The sequence below is a fragment of the Sorex araneus genome, chromosome 3 (genome assembly GCF_027595985.1).
Source record: "Sorex araneus isolate mSorAra2 chromosome 3, mSorAra2.pri, whole genome shotgun sequence".
NCBI lineage: Eukaryota > Metazoa > Chordata > Mammalia > Eulipotyphla > Soricidae > Sorex > Sorex araneus.
Window position 1 is genome coordinate 100,747,950 of NC_073304.1, and position 15,889 is coordinate 100,763,838.

Sequence of the window (15,889 nt, forward strand, 5' to 3'; positions counted from 1 at the left end):
GGACACTGGTGAAGGATTGGTGTTAAACAGTATATGCCTGAAACCCAGTCATGAAAGACTAATTCCATGGTGACTGTATCACTGTATTATCACTGTCATCCCATTGCTCATTGATTTGCTCGAGTGGGCACCAGTAACGTCTTCAAGTGAGACTTCTTGTTACTGTTTTTGGCATATCAAATACACCACGGGGAGCTTGCCAGGCTCTGCCGTGCGGGCGAGGTACTCTCGGTAACTTGCCGGGCTCTCTGAGAGGGGCAGAGGAATCGAACCCGGGTCAGCCACGTGCAAGGCAAACGCCCTACTCTCTGTGCTCTCGCTCTGTGGTGACTAATAAAAGAAAATCCTGAAAAATGAAGCTTCAAACCAAAGCTCTGAGTTCACCTACTCGGCCTGTGGCCTACAGGATCTGCCCCCCCCCCCCAGCCCAGCCTCCAAGAGCACCAGACACAGGCCCCTTCCCCACATGCAAAAGGCACCGAAGCTTCTGGGGGAGAGGACTCATGAGGGTCCAGAGGAGGGCTGGGTGGTGGAAGAACATGCATGCAGACATGCCCTGGAGCTTTCCTGCTGAGTGTTTTGTCCCTTTAGTAATAACTCATTCTTCATTTGAGCATGACAACACACGAAATGGTTGTGGTGCTGTCATGGGTGTCTGCCCTGAAAGAGTCCATCTCCCAGAGGCCCCGGTCAACGGTCCCACGCACAGCCAACTCCACACTCCAAGTCACCCATTTTCTGCCCAGTACCATAAAGGAAAGCCTCAGGGGGTCCGTGCCAGGAGGTAAGTTTAGCATTGGTGATGGGTCTCCCCTGGCCCATAGACTGCTGCCCACTGGCCCGCCCACCAGTTTCATGATGAAAATCAACAGTGGAGGCTGAGGGCTGGGGCAGGAAGGAGCAGCGTCCGTGTTCACTGAGTTCCTTGAGTGTACCTGAAGTCCTTGTAGCTGATGCACTGCTGGAAGGACACAGGAGCAACCCTGGGCATTTGCTTCCAGTTCCCAGTTTGTCTGGATATAAACCCTCATGGAATGGGCAGGTTTGCAGTAGGATCTGTGTGAGGCAATTGTGAGCCTTGTTCAGCATCCTTCATCCGAGCATCCTTGATTTGCTTCCTCGCTCTCTCTGGGACCGGAATGGAGATCTTCAGCCCTACTTTCTGGTGCTGTTTGTGGAAGGAACCACCCTGTAGTAAGTGGGGGTTGGAGTCATTCAGGAGTCAGTCCTGGGGCTCTGTCCTCCAGGGGCAAGAGCTACGTCTCAAGCATCTGCACCCGCTACACACATACGGGGCAGAAATGCTCACGCACTGCCAATGCCCACACTTCCTTCTAGATCCCAGCCAAGGCTGCTGTTGATTGGGAGAACATTGCACGGAAAAAGCAGACACTGAGCTGCCTCAGTCATTGAAAGTGATCATGAGAACATGACAGCAGTAAGTTTCTATGCTTTCTCATTGCTATTGCAAACATTTTCTACAATGTTATCTTTATAATTTAAAAAAAAATCTGCCCGGCGATATCAAGACCATCAATGGTGTTATAAATGATTTAGGACCATGGGCCCACCAAGAGCTACGCGTTTGGCCTAGGGTCTTGATCAAGACCTCAAACTCCTGGTAGGTCAGACTGGGGCCTGCGGCCATGGCACCCCACCCCCGTATCTGTGAGGCAGGCAGCTGGCTCCACCCAGCAGCCCCACCCAGCACGGCGAGACGGCTGTGCTCTCTGTCACCACCAGGGGGCATGGAAGCGCCCCGGTTGATTTCCCTTCGCCAGAGTCCGAGGGCAGGATCCGCCCTGCTCTGCCGTGAACAGATGCAAAGCCGCAATGAGCAAGGAGGGGGCTTTAGTTTCCCCCTGCCCTTCTTGGAATCGTGTTTGCAGGGGATCCTAGGGACGGGAAGGGCAGATGATTGGGGATTCGAGGGGCCCAGTAGCACTCATGAGCAAGGGATGAGAAATGACAAGGAACAGGTGGGGCAGGGTTGCAGGGTACAAGTGCCTGCCTTGCTTATGTGAGGTCCTGGGTTTCCCGGCGCCAGGCGGTAAATGAGTCCCCACCACACATTTTACATATTCATGTAAAAATGCTTGCCTAGTGATAACATTGCTGGCGCTGTTGAAATACTGTTTTTATCAATATCATTGGCAAATTAATACAGGTCATGTAATGTGTGCCATATAATTTTTCTCCATTAAGAAACTAAGTAGGAATTGGTTGCTTTGTTTTTTAAAAATAATTTTGGAGACCAAGGAGGTAGTACAGCGGGTTAGGCTTGCCTTGCACACAGTCAGCGTGGGCTCAGCGGTCCACATATGGTCCCCTGAGCCCCTCCAGGAGTGATCCCTGAGCACCGCAGGGTGTGACCCCAAAACCAAAAATAATAATAATAACGATGATAATTTATATTTTTTCCTAAACTCTTCTTAAGTTTAAAATTAGCCTGTTATACTAACTGTTAAGAAATGTCTCTATCACTGTATCACTGTCATCCCCGTTGCTCATCAATTTGCTCCAGCGGGCACCAGTAACATGAGACTCGTCGTTACTGTTTTTGGCATATTGAATACACCACGGTAGTTTGCCAGGCTCTGCTGTGCGGGCGAGATACTCTTGGTAGTTTGCCAGGCTCTCCGATAGGGGTGTGGAGGAATGGAACCTCCGTCGACTGCGTGCAAAGCGAACGCCCTACCCACTGCGCTACCGATCTAGTCTCTGTATCTGGTACAAAAAAATAAATTTGAAAAACATCTTATTTGTATTTTTTCTGAATTGGCCTATCTAAATTAGTGTTTGAGGAAGACAAACTTTTTTTTTTGCTTTTTGGGTCACACCCAGCAATGCTCAGGGGTTACTCCTGGCTTTGCACTCAGGAATTACTCCTGGCAGTGCTTGGGGGACCATATGGGATGCCGGGGATCAAACCCGGGTCGGCCGCGTGCAAGGCAAACGCCCTACCCGCTGTGCTATCGCTCCGGCCCCAGAGACAAACTTCTTTTTGAGAAAGGTTTCATTCTTGGGATTCTTTTAAAAGTCAACTGATATTCTTGAGGCTGGAGTGATAACACAGTAGGTAGGGCATTTGCCATGCATGTGGCCAACCCCGGTTCAAATCCCAGCATCCCATATGGTCCCCTGAGCAATGCCAGGAGTAATTTCTGAGTGCCAAGACAGGAGTAACCCCGGTGCATCGCTAGGTGTGACCCAAAAAGAAAAAAAAGTCAACTGATATACTTAAAAGTAAACAGAGGAGGGGCTGGAGTGATAGCGCAGTGGGTAGGGCGTTTGCCTTGCACGTGGCCAACCCGGGTTCAATTCCCAGCATCCCATATGGTCCCTTGAGCACCACCAGGGGTAATTCCTGAGTGCAGAGCCAGGAGTGATCCCTGTGCATCTCCGGGTGTGACTGAAAAAAGCCAAAAAAAAAAAGTAAGCAGAGGAAAGGAATATTTTTTAAATGGGCTGCTGAACTATGGATCAACAGTCTGAGCCTGTTATTTTTCATTTTATTCACATATTTCATAGATTTTTATAAATATCTGTACAACATATAAATACATATTAATTTTAGTGAAATGTTTCCTTGAGTTTTTTCCATTGCTATTCACTCTCTGTAAATCTTCAGGGTCCCCAGTTTGTGTTTTGCAGGGCAGGGCCATCCAAGCAGTGTCCAGGGTCCAGGACCACTCCCAGCGGTAGTGTGCCAGCTGTGTGGGCCAGACAGCTCCATGGTCAGGCCCAGTGACTCTGAGGGCTCTCAGGCCTATACCTGGGATCAAACGAGCCGTTGCACAATCCTTAAGTTAACTCCTGGACCACAATAGTTTTTTAAAATCTTTTTTGTTTTTTGTTTTTAATTATTTTTTGCTTTTTGGGCCACACTGAGCGGTGCTCAGGGGTTACTCCTGGCTCTGTGCTCAGAAACTGCTCCTGCAGTGTTTAGGGAGACTATCTGGGATCTTGGGGATTGAACCCTGATTGGTTGTGTGCAAGGCAAGCACCCCATCTGCTGCACTATCGCTCAGTCCCTTGTCTCACAAAGCAATTCTTTCTATTTTTATTGCACTTTCAAAAAAGAAAAAAAAAAGCTGTTTGTTTAGACCAAAACCATACAAGTGAACAAAAAATCCTCCAAATTTAACACCATTTTTTTTATCATGACAATGTACTGTATAACTTGTTCCCCTCACAAAATGATTGTGAGGGGCTGGGGTGATAGTACAGTGGGTGAGGCAGTTGCCTTGTACGTAGCCAACCTAAGTTTGATCCCCAGCACACCATAAGGTCCCCAAGCAACACCAGGAGTGATCCCTGAGTGCAGAACCAGTAGTAAGCCCTGAGCATCACCAGGTGTAGCCCATAGGTGTAAGGGGGAAAAAATAACAAAGTCAATTTTCAAGAAAATAAATATACTCCAGAGTGATCCCACTTATGCTCTTTTTTTTTTTGCTTTCCAGGTCACACCCAGCGATGCACAGAGGTTACTCCTGGTTCATGCACTCAGGAATTACTTTTGGTGGTGCTGGGGGACCATATGGGATGCTGGGAATCAAACCCAGGTTGGCCACGTGCAAGGCAAACGCCCTATCCGCTGCACTATTGCTCCAGCCCCTCACTTATGCTCTTTCTTCAGTTACCCCTGTAGGTGGTACATTTACAAATATTTCACATACAGGGTGTCATATATAAGGGTATAGTTGTATGTGGTACACTGTATTTATGGCCCGCATTTATTCTGATTGGTTGATACCCACATTATTTCAATATTTCAAGACTCATTGTAAAGCTATAATGATCAGAAACACTTGATATTGGTAAAGAAACAAATTATATGTAACACAGAGTAGAGAACCCCAAACTTAAACATACACATAAACTTTAAAACATGCTAGGTGTGGTTATAAATTAAATGAGCAGGAGTTATTGGTCAATGTAACACAATTAGTCTGAGTCAGGATTTGTACTCAGAAAATATGGCTTCAAAATATAGGACTAGTTTCAAACTTGAGTGTTAATATTTTTATTTTAAAGATTGAATAAAAGAAAAATAAGGCTTCTGACTCTTGAGGACTGTAGTCTCTACTGTCCCATTACCTACTCTTTTATCTGCTCCCTTTCCTTCTTTTGCTTTTTTTAACCTATGTCTATCGATAGCTGGCTTTACCCCCATTCATTTCTTTTTCAATTTGAGCTTCGTCCGGGAAGGAAGCCTCAGTTTGTTCATATTAAGTATATTGGTAGTGATAGCGCAGTGGGTAAGGCGCCTGCCATGCACACAGCCTACCTGGATTCGATCCCTGGCATCCCCTGAGAACTGCCAGGAGTAATTCCTGAGTGCAGAGCCAGGAATAAGCCCTGAACATTGCTGAGTGTTGCCCAAACCTTTCCCTCACCCCTGCCCCCACAAGCACAAAAAATATATAGGCTCAGGCTGAGGGGTTGTAACTCAGCTGTAGAGACCCTAGGTTCAATCCCCAGAACAAGAAAGGAAGGAAAGAAGGGAGGGAAGGAGGGAGGGTGGAGAGAGGGGGGAGGGAGGGAGGAGAGAGGGAGGAAGGAGGAAGGAGGGAGGGGGAGGGAGGGGGAGGGAGGGGGAGGGAGGGAAGAGACACTGAAGAAAGAAGAAGGGCTGGAGAGATAGTACAGTGGGCAGAGCATTTGCCTTGCACACGGGTAACCCAGGTTCAATTTCCAGTTCTCCAAATGTACCTTGAGTCCTGAATGATCCCTGAGCACAAATGCAGGGATAAGCTCTGAGCACTGTCAGGGATGGCCCAAAAACTGAAAGGAAAATAAAAGAGAGAGAAAAAATATAAACTGGACCATTTCAATGTCTCCAGAAGTGACTGCAGTTTCCTTTCATTCACTTGCAAATTAAGTCTTTAGTTTCCTCAGCATTTTTGTGCTATTCTCAGATTGCACTTAACCATTTGCTTCCTGTTGGTGACTTGGGGATTCTCCTATTCTTAGGGGCATTATGTTCCTCACTGATTTCCCTTTGCTTTATCCAGCACAGATGTTGGAGTTGTTTTTTTTTTAGGCATTAATGATAATCCCCCAGGCGGTCTCTCATCCAAGTGCTAACCAGGCCCGACCCTGCTTAGCTCCCAGGCGCATTCACGGTAGTATCTCCGGGGCTGGAGCGATAGCACAGCGGGTAGGGCTTTGCCTTGCACACAACCAACCCAGGTTCGATTCCTTCATCCCTCTTCGAGAACCTGGCAAGCTACTGAGAGTATCCCGCCCGCACGGCAGAGCCTGGCAAGCTACCCATGGCATATTCGATATGCCAAAAACAGTAACAATAAGTCTCACAATGGAGACATTACTGGTGCCCGCTCAAGCAAATCGATGAACAACGGGATAACAGTGCTACAGTGCTACAATGATAATCCCCAAATTCTATGGTATTAATGGTAACACCTTGTTTAAAAAATAAAGCTTTAGGGGCCGGAGTGATAGTACAGTGAGTAGGGTGTTTGTTTTCCAAGAAGCTTATCAAGTTTTGATGCCTGGCATCCCAAGTGGTCCCCAGAGCCCTGCAAGAATGATCACTGAGTGCAGAGCCGGGTATGAGCTCTGACTACTGCCAGGTGTGGCCCCCAAACAAAAAGCAAAACAAAATTGTACCTTAATATTGTTTTTCTGAAGTAACTGGCTTCCAAGTGTATATTGAGGAGACACGTCTGTGCTTGAGAGCTAAAATCCTAACTGACCAACACTTGGAGAACTAGTGATGCCTCTGAACTGCTAAGGTGGGGACCTTGCTGGCTAACTCTCAAAGAGAGAGATGAGAAGAAAGGAATAAAAATGGTATCCAGGGATTGCAGTTCCTACAGCCAAGCTGCAGCCCAGGCATGTGGGCAGCAAAGTCATGGAACTTATGGACAGGCCACGATGACAGCTCTACCCAGGCGCAGACCACAGCCACCTGCGGACAGACCTCCTATGCGACTTCTCATGGACAGCCTCCCCCTGGTTATACCACTCCAACTGCCCAAGCCATGTAGTCAGTGGTACAGCACTGGAGCTGATGGTACCACCACTGCTACAGTCACTACCGCCCAGACCCCCTATACAGCTCAGTCTGCGTCTGGCACTCAGCCTGCCTATGCAGCATACGGCAGCAATCGGCAACCACTGCACCTACAAGACACAGGATGGTAACAAGCCCGCTGAGACTAGTCAACCTCAACTAGCAAAGGGGGTGACAACCACCCCAGCCTAGGATATGGACAGAGTGACCACAATTAACCCCAGGTAGCTGGAGCTAGCCAGTGTGCCAGTGATGGCACCACCATCCTATCCACTTACCAGCTATTCCTCTACACAGACAACTAGGACTAGTTATGATCAGAGCAGTCATTCACAGGAGAACATCTATGGGCAGCCAGGCAGCTGTAGACAGCAGAACAGCCTTGGGCGGGCCAAGGGGATTGCCCCATAGCTGGAAGACTGCTTCATGAGCAGAGGGGAGAAGGCAGATGGAATAGAGAAGGGATCACTAAGAAAATGATGGCTGGAGGAACCAGTTGGGATGGGAGATATGTGCTGAAAGTAGATAATGGACCAAACACGATGACCTCTCAGTGTCTGTGTTGCAAGCCATAATGCCCAAAAGTAGAGAGAATGGGGAATATTATCTGCCATGGAGGCAGGAGGAGGGCGGGAAAGGGGGAGGGTATGCTGGGGATATTAGTGGTTGGGAATGTGCACTGGTGGAGGGATGGGTGTTTGATCATTGTGAGATTGTAACCCAAACATGAAAGCTTGTAACTATCTCACGGTAATTCAATAAAATTTTAAAAATTTTTAAAAAAGCAACAGCCTTGGGCGGCAGTCACCCACTAGTTACCCCACCCAGCTGGATGCTACGGCCAGGCTCCGAGTCAATATACCCGAACAGAGCAGCAGCTGCGGGCCATAGAATTCATTCCCACAGGACCACCCTACTAGCATGGGTGTTTATAGGCAGGAGACTGGAGAATTTTCCGGACAAGGAGAGAACTGGAGTGTGAGTGGGCAGGGAAGAGGGGGTTGAATCACGGAGGCATGAGCAGAGGTGAACAGGAAGGAGGACACAATTGAATGGTTAGCACGGGAGAGCAAGGTGGCTTCAATAAGCCTGGTGGACCCAAGGATGAAGGACCAGATATAGGTCTGCCTATATAGATCCAGATGAAGATTCTGACAATAGCACAATTTACATGCAAGGATTACATGATAATGTGGCTTCAGATGACCTGGCAGGCTTCTTTAAGCAGTGTGGAGTTATTAAAATGAACAAAAGAAGGGGTGGGGGGCTGGAGCGATGACCTCTCAGTGTCTGTGTTGCGAATAGGGTGCACAGCGAATAGGGCGTTTGCCTTGCACGCAGCCAACCCAGGTTCGAATCTCAGGATCCCATATGGTCCCCTGAGCACCACCAGGATTAATTCCTGAGTGCAAAGCCAGGAGTACCTGTATGTGGGCCAGATGTGACCCAAAAAGCAAAAAAAATGAAAAAAATTTTAAATGAACAAAGGAACTGGACAACCCACGATTCATATTACTTGGACAAGGAAATAGGAATGTGCAAAGGTGATGCCGCAGTGTCCTTTGAAGACCTGTCAACTGCCAAGGCTGCCGTGGAGTGGTCTGATGGGGAAGATTTTTTTTTTAATTTTTTATTAAAGAGTCACTGTGATGTACAGTTACAAACTTATGAACTTTTGTGTTTGCATTTCACTCATACAGTGATCATTTACCCATCCCTCCACCAGTGTCCATACTCCCCCACCAATGATCCCAATATCCCTCTCACCACCCCTACCCCATCCCCCACCACCCCATCCTGCCTCTGCGGCAGGGCATTCCCTTTTGTTCTCTCTCCTGTTGGGTGTTGTAGTTTGCAATAGAGGTATTGAGTGGCCTTCATGTTCAGTCTATAGTCTACTTTTAGTTCACATCTTCCAACCTGAATGGGTCCTCCCAACATCCTCTACTTGGTGTTCCCTTCTCTGTCTGAGCTGCCTTTTTGATGGGGAAGATTTTCAAGGAAGCAAACTTAAAATTTCTCTTGCTTGGAAGAAGCCTCCAATAAAGAGCATGGGAGGTGGTTTGCCACCCTGTGAGGGCAGAGGAATGCCAACACAGCTCTGTGGAGGTCCAGGGGGCCCAGGAGGTTTGGGTGGACCCTAGGGTCTCCTGGGAGGCTGAGGAGGACACAGAGGAGACTTTCCCCCAAGAGCACCCTGGGGGTCCTGAGGGAACCCATCGGAAGGAGGAAAGGTCCAACATGGGACTGGAGACTGGCAGTGCCCAGTCTAGGATGTGGGAACAGAACTTTGCCTGGAGAACAGAACGCAACCAGTGCAAAGCGCCAAAGCTTTTCTTTTTCTCCCACCACCCTTCCCACCCCTTGTGGTGACTGAGGCAGAGGTGGCCTTTGAGACACGTGGGGAGGAAGAAGGGGCTGCATGAACCATGGTGGTCCTAGAGGAATGTTCAGAGGTGGTCTTGGAGGAGACAGAGGCAGCTCTGTGGTGGCTGCAGCATGGTCTAAGGTGACTTTGGTGGAGGCAGACAAGATGGCCCTAAGGGAATAGATGGAAGGAAGAAGAGATGGATATGGAGGCCTGGAAAAGTAGAAAAAGGCAATGACCATCAGGAACATAGAGACAGACTTTCCTACTTGATGCAGAGACCCGGAAGAACTGTATTGACTACCAGACTTACTTTTTTAAAAAATATTTTTTATTAGTGGATCACCGTAAGGTAAAGTTACAGACTGACAAACTTTCGTGCTTGCATTTCAGTCATACAATGGTCTAGTGCCCATTCTTCCACCACCAATGGTCCCAGCATCCCTCCCACCACTCCCACATCGCCCTGCCCCCACCTCACCCCACCTCTGTAGCAGGGCATTCCCTTTTGCTCTCTCTCTCTCCTTTTGGGTGTTGTGGTTTGCAGTAGAGGTATTAAGTGGCCATCATGTTTCGTCTATAGTCTACTTTCAACCAGCATCTCCCATCCCAAGTGGGCCCTCCTAGCACTTTACTTGGTGGTCCCTTCTCTATTTGAGCTGCCTTTTCCCCCAGCATGTGAGGCCTATTTCTAAGCTGTGGAGTAATCCTCCTGGTACTTAACTCTACTGTTCTTGGGTGTTAGTCTCCCATTCTGTGACTTTATATTCCACAAAGGAGTGCAATCTTTCTATGTCTATCCCTCTCATTCTGACTCATTTCACTTAACATGATACTTTCCATGTTGATCCACCTATATGCAAATTTTATGACTTCATCTTTTCTAACAGTTGCATAGTATTCCATTGTGTAGATGTACCAAAGTTTCTCTAACTAAAGTTTCTCTAAAGTTTCTCATCTGTTCTCGGGCGTTCGGTCTTTTTTCCCGATTCTGGCTATTGTAAACAGTGCTACAATGAACATATAAGTGCAGATGCCAGACTTACTTTTTTAAGCCAGAAATATTTTAACTTTGTAATTCCATATTTATAATGTTGGTCACAACATTATAATTATTCCTTGTCTGTACTTTAGCATTTTCTCACCATTTGTGAAGAAACATTAAAACAAGTTAAATGGTAGTGTGCTGAGGTTTTTTTCACCTTGTTTTATAAGACAGTTGTTTAACTAAGACTAAATAGAAAAAGGGAACCCTTTTGTTGTTGTTGTTTTAATTTTTTAAATTTTATTGAATCACCGTGAGATAGTTACAAGCTTTCATGTTTGGGTTATAATCACACAATGATCAAACACCCATCCCTCCACCAGTGCACATTCCCCACCATCAATATCCCAGGTATACCCCCCCCTTTCCCACCCTCCCCCTGCCTCTAAGACAGACAATATTAAAGGGAACCCTTTGTGAGCATGCTCAGCGTCACAAAGGGTTTCCCTTTAATATTGTCTGTCTTAGAGGCAGGGGGAGGGGTGGGAAAGGGGGGGGTATACCTGGATATTGATGGTGGGGAATGTGCACTGGTGGAGGGATGGGTGTTTGATCATTGTGTGATTATAACCCAAACATGAAAGCTTGTAACTATCTCACGGTGATTCAATAAAATTTAAAAAATTAAAACAACAACAACAAAAGGGTTCCCTTTTCTATTTAGTCTTAGTTAAACAACTGTCTTATAAAACAAGGTGAAAAAAACCTCAGCACACTACCATTTAACTTGTTTTAATGTTTCTTCACAAATGTGAGAAAATGCTAAAGTACAGACAAGGAATAATTATAATGTTGTGACCAACATTATTTCTCCTTCCCTAAGTTATAGAAATTATTGTTATTATCATTATTACTTGGGGCTTAGGGGGCCACTAATCCCGGGTCCTGGGGATTAAACCCAGTTTGCAAAGGCAGTGCCCTAACCACTGTCCTATCACTGCAGCCCTAGTAATTAACATTAAATATATTCCATAATTGGAGCAGATAATAGATTAGGTTAAAAATTGTGGGTATCCAGCAGATAAGGGGTTGATATAATGGTATATAAAGCACTGGTTGAACTCTACAAGAAGAAAACATCCAACCCCATCAAAAAATGGGGCGAAGAAATGAACAGAAACTTTACCAAGGAAGAAATACGAATGGCCAAAAGGCACATGAAAAAGTGCTCTGCATCACTAATCATCAGAGAGATGCAGATCAAAACAACCATGAGATACCACCTCACACCACAGAGACTAGCACACATCCAAAAGAACAAAAGCAACCGCTGTTGGAGAGGATGTGGGGAGAAAGGGACCCTTCTTCACTGCTGGTGGGAATGCCGACTGGTTCAGCCCTTCTGGAAAACAATTTGGACGACTCTCAAAAAATTAGATATTGAATTCCCATTTGACCCAGCAATACCACTGCTGGGAATATATCCCAGAGAGGCAAAAAAGTACAATCGAAACAACATCTGCACATGTATGTTCATCGCAGCACTGTTTACAATAGCCAGAATCTGGAAAAAACCCGAATGCCCCAGAACGGATGACTGGTTGAGGAAACTTTGGTACATCTATACAATGGAATACTATGCAGCTGTTAGAAAAAAGGAGGTCAAGAATTTTGTAGTTAAGTGGATGGGCATGAAAAGTTTCATGCTGAGTGAAATGAGTCAGAAAGAGAGAGACAGACATAGAAAGATTGCACTCATCTATGGTATATAGAATAACAGAGTGGGAGACTAACACCCAAGAACTGTAGAAATAAGTACCAGGAGGTTGACTCCATGGCTTCGAGGCTGGCCTCACGTTCCGGGGAAAGGTCAACTCAGAGAAGCGATCACCAACTACATTGTAGTCGAAGGCCATGTGGGGGAAGGGAGTTGTGGGCTGAATGAGGGCTAGAGACTGAGCACAGCGGCCACTCAACACCTTTATTGCAAACCACAACAGCTAATTAGAGAGAGAGAACAGAAGGGAATGCCTTGCCACAGTGGCAGGGTGGGGTGGGGGGGAGATGGGATTGGGGAGGGTGGGAGGGACGCTGGGTTTACGGGTGGTGGAGAATGGGCACTGGTGAAGGGATGGGTTCCCGAACTTTGTATGAGGGAAGTATAAGCACAAAAGTGTATAAATCTGTAACTGTACCCTCACGGTGATTCTCTAATTAAAAATAAATAAATTTAAAAATTAAAAAAAATAAAAATAAAAATAAAATTTAAAAAAAAATTGTGGGTATCACTGTATCACTGTCATCCCATTGTTTGTTGATTTACTTGAGCGGGCACCAGTAACGTCTCTATTACACTCAGCACTGAGATTTCAGCAGCCTCTCCTTACTCATCTTTCCCAACGATTGGATGGTCTTTCAGGGTCAGGGGAATGAGACCTATCGTTACTGTTTTTGGCATATCGAATACGCCACGAGTAGCTTGCCAGGCTCTGCCGTGTGGGCGGGATACTCTCAGTAGCTTGCCGGGCTCTCTGAGAGGTATGTGTATATCTGTTACTGTATTTGGGATATGAATATGCCATGGGGAGCTTGTCAGTCTTCCTGAACGGGTAATAGACTCTTGGTAGCTTGTCAGGTTCTCCAAGAGGAAGAATTAGGCTGTAAGCTTCCGGGAGCTTGGTTTGTATCTGGATGTTGGCCGTTGATGGATTACACGGTGCTGGGGTGGTGGTGGGGGGGAGCAGTTTCTGGGTGTGACTGCCTAGCTACTGGAAAATGGGGGATCTAGGTGGAAGAGGCACAGTCCCGATCCAAACAGCCTTGGAGATCTTGGCCCCGGGTCCGCACACCTGGGTTCCTCTGCTGGTTCCTTCATGCGTGAGGCTGGTCCAAGCATGTGAAGAGTGGCCTTGAGCATGGCTGTGGCTAAGTTCTGGAAGTCTTCAACTGTTGAGGCTCTGGTATGGTCTAGGGGTGGGGGGAAAATGCATTTCATCCCCTCCGAGGGGCCCTGGTGAAGACAGCCAGGTATGGGGGCACGTTGGGATATAGCTCATCAGTAGAACATTTACCTTGCATATTTGAGTCCCATGAGTTCACTTGTTGAAAGAGATAGAGAGGAGAAAGAAAGAAAAAAGGAAAGGAAGAGGAAGAGGAAGGAAGAAAAGAGAGGAAAACAGGAGGGAGGAAGGAAGGGAGGGACAGGGAGAGGGAGGGAAAGAAGCAAAGAGAGAGAAAGTGAGAGAGAAAGAGAGGAAAGGATGGACTGACGAACAATTTCTCTAACATAGAAACAGGGGCTGGGGAGATAGTACAGTGAGCAAGGCATTTGCCTTACATGTAAGTAACCTAAATTCCATCTCTGGCATACATTTGGTTCCCCTGATCCCCTCCGGAAGTGATCCCTAAGCACAGAGACAGGATTGATCCCTGAACACTGCAGAGTGTGGGCCAAAACAAAAAGCAAATGATACATAATTTCAGAAATATAAAAATATTTATAAGATTATTAAAATACAGTGCAAATATGTACTTAAATTTTAGTGTAGTTTAAGTAACATGGTTATAATAATGTCATTTTTTTGGCCATTCATGACAGTTATTTTTTAGGTGTTTTTTGGGGGGTGAAGGTATTGTGTAACACACCTGATAATATTTACTCCAGCCCTCAAATACATTGTTTGCTTGGGAGCTATACCCAGCAGTGCTCAGGGTTTACTTCTGGTTCAGTACCCAAGGATCACTTTATCCTGACTTGGGAACCATATGGGTGCTGGGGATCAAAATCAGCTTGGCTGCATCCAACATAAGTACATTACCTACTGTCCTATCCACTCCATCACATAGGCAATATTTTAAGAGAAATGGTAATTACCAAAATTGATTCATGAAGAAGTATAAGACTACTTGTTAAGTCCCAAATCATTTATGTGGAAGAGCTACAATAAACCTTTTAGAAAATGTTCATAACTCTTTTGTTTTGTTATGTTTTGAGACCATACCCAGTGGTGTTCAGCGATAAACTCCTGGCTCTGCACTCAAGGATCACTCCTGGTGGGATTTCCAGGGACCATATGGGATGCCCTGGATCAAACTGAAGCTGGTCACATGCCAGACAAGTGCCTTATCCATTAACAGCGTCAGCTCCAGACCCTGTTAATAAAAATTTGGTGGAGGACAGACTCAGTGATACTCAGGGGTTACTCCTGGCTCTGACTTACCAATTACTCCTGGTGGTGTACCAGGGACCATATCGGATGCCAGGATTCAGACCAGGTCAGCTACATGCAAAGCAAACACCCTACCCACTGTACTATGGCTCAACCCTTTGACTTGCCCTTTGGTTTTGATGCTCAAAAACCCTGGTTGAAGTGCAGCCAGAAATCAATCAGCCTTGGTGTAGAGGATTATACACTGCAGAGTGGCCAGAATTATTCCCAGTGTAGGTAGTGGCATCAGGAATTGAACCCACAGCCTCATTAGGCAGGTGCTTTAGCCACTGTGCCCCAACCCCCACAGGTTTGAACTTTTTTTTTTTTTGCTTTTTTTGGGGGGGTCACACCTGGCGATGCACAGGGGTTACTCCTGGCTCTGCACTCAGGAATCACTCCTGGCGGTGCTCAGGGGACCATATGGGATGCTGGGAATCAAACCCGGGTCGACCGTGTGCAAGGCAAACGCCCTACCCGCTGTGCTATCGCTCCAGCCCCCAGGTTTGAACTTTCTATCACTCTTACTAGAAGTTAAAATATGCCATGGAGAGATAGTACATTGGGTACAGCACTTGCCTTACAAGCATCCTGAGCTCCAGTCAGAATGATCCCTGAGCACAGAGCCAGAAATAATTCCATGAGTACCACCTAATGTTACTTCAGAACTTAAATTTTAAAAAATTTTATTAAATAAAAATTTTAAATTTAGATTACAGCTTAAGATCCCAAAGATAGCCCCATGGTTATCACAACAAACAGAAAGGAAGGGGCTGAGTTTGTGAATGATGTTGCCGATATCATTTTGTTGACGAAATTGCTGCTGCTGGTCTTCAAGAGGTTTCTTGGATAAGTCAATGGACATGGTTTAGCAATTTTACTGAAAGGAGGCAAAATATCACTGTATCACTGTCATCCTGTTGCTCATTGATTTGCTCGAGCGGGCACCAATAGTCTCATAATAAATTATGAGACTTCTTGTTACTGTTTTTGGCATATCCAATATGCCAAGGGTAGCTTGCCAGGCTCTACTCCGCTGTCGGAATACTCTCAGTAACTTGCTGGACTCTCTGAGAGGGACGCAGGAATGAACCCCTGGTTTACCGCGTGCAGGGTAAACACCCTACTCGCTGTGCTATCAATATATAATATGTATTATTTATTTTCATTGTATCACTCCTTCCTCCCCTTCAAGCAAATATTCAAATATGAGCAAGTGTTATAAACTTTCACCAGCTCTTCTTTTATTCTACATTTAAGTCATAAAACCCCTCTTTCATCTTCCT

The 15,889-nt window shown here is 46.2% G+C and overlaps 1 pseudogene; it reads left to right on the forward strand.

The window, feature by feature from the left end:
* Positions 1-5,560: 5,560 nt before the first annotated feature.
* On the forward strand, positions 5,561-9,550 carry LOC101545586 (RNA-binding protein EWS-like; annotated as a pseudogene).
* Positions 9,551-15,889: the final 6,339 nt, after the last annotated feature.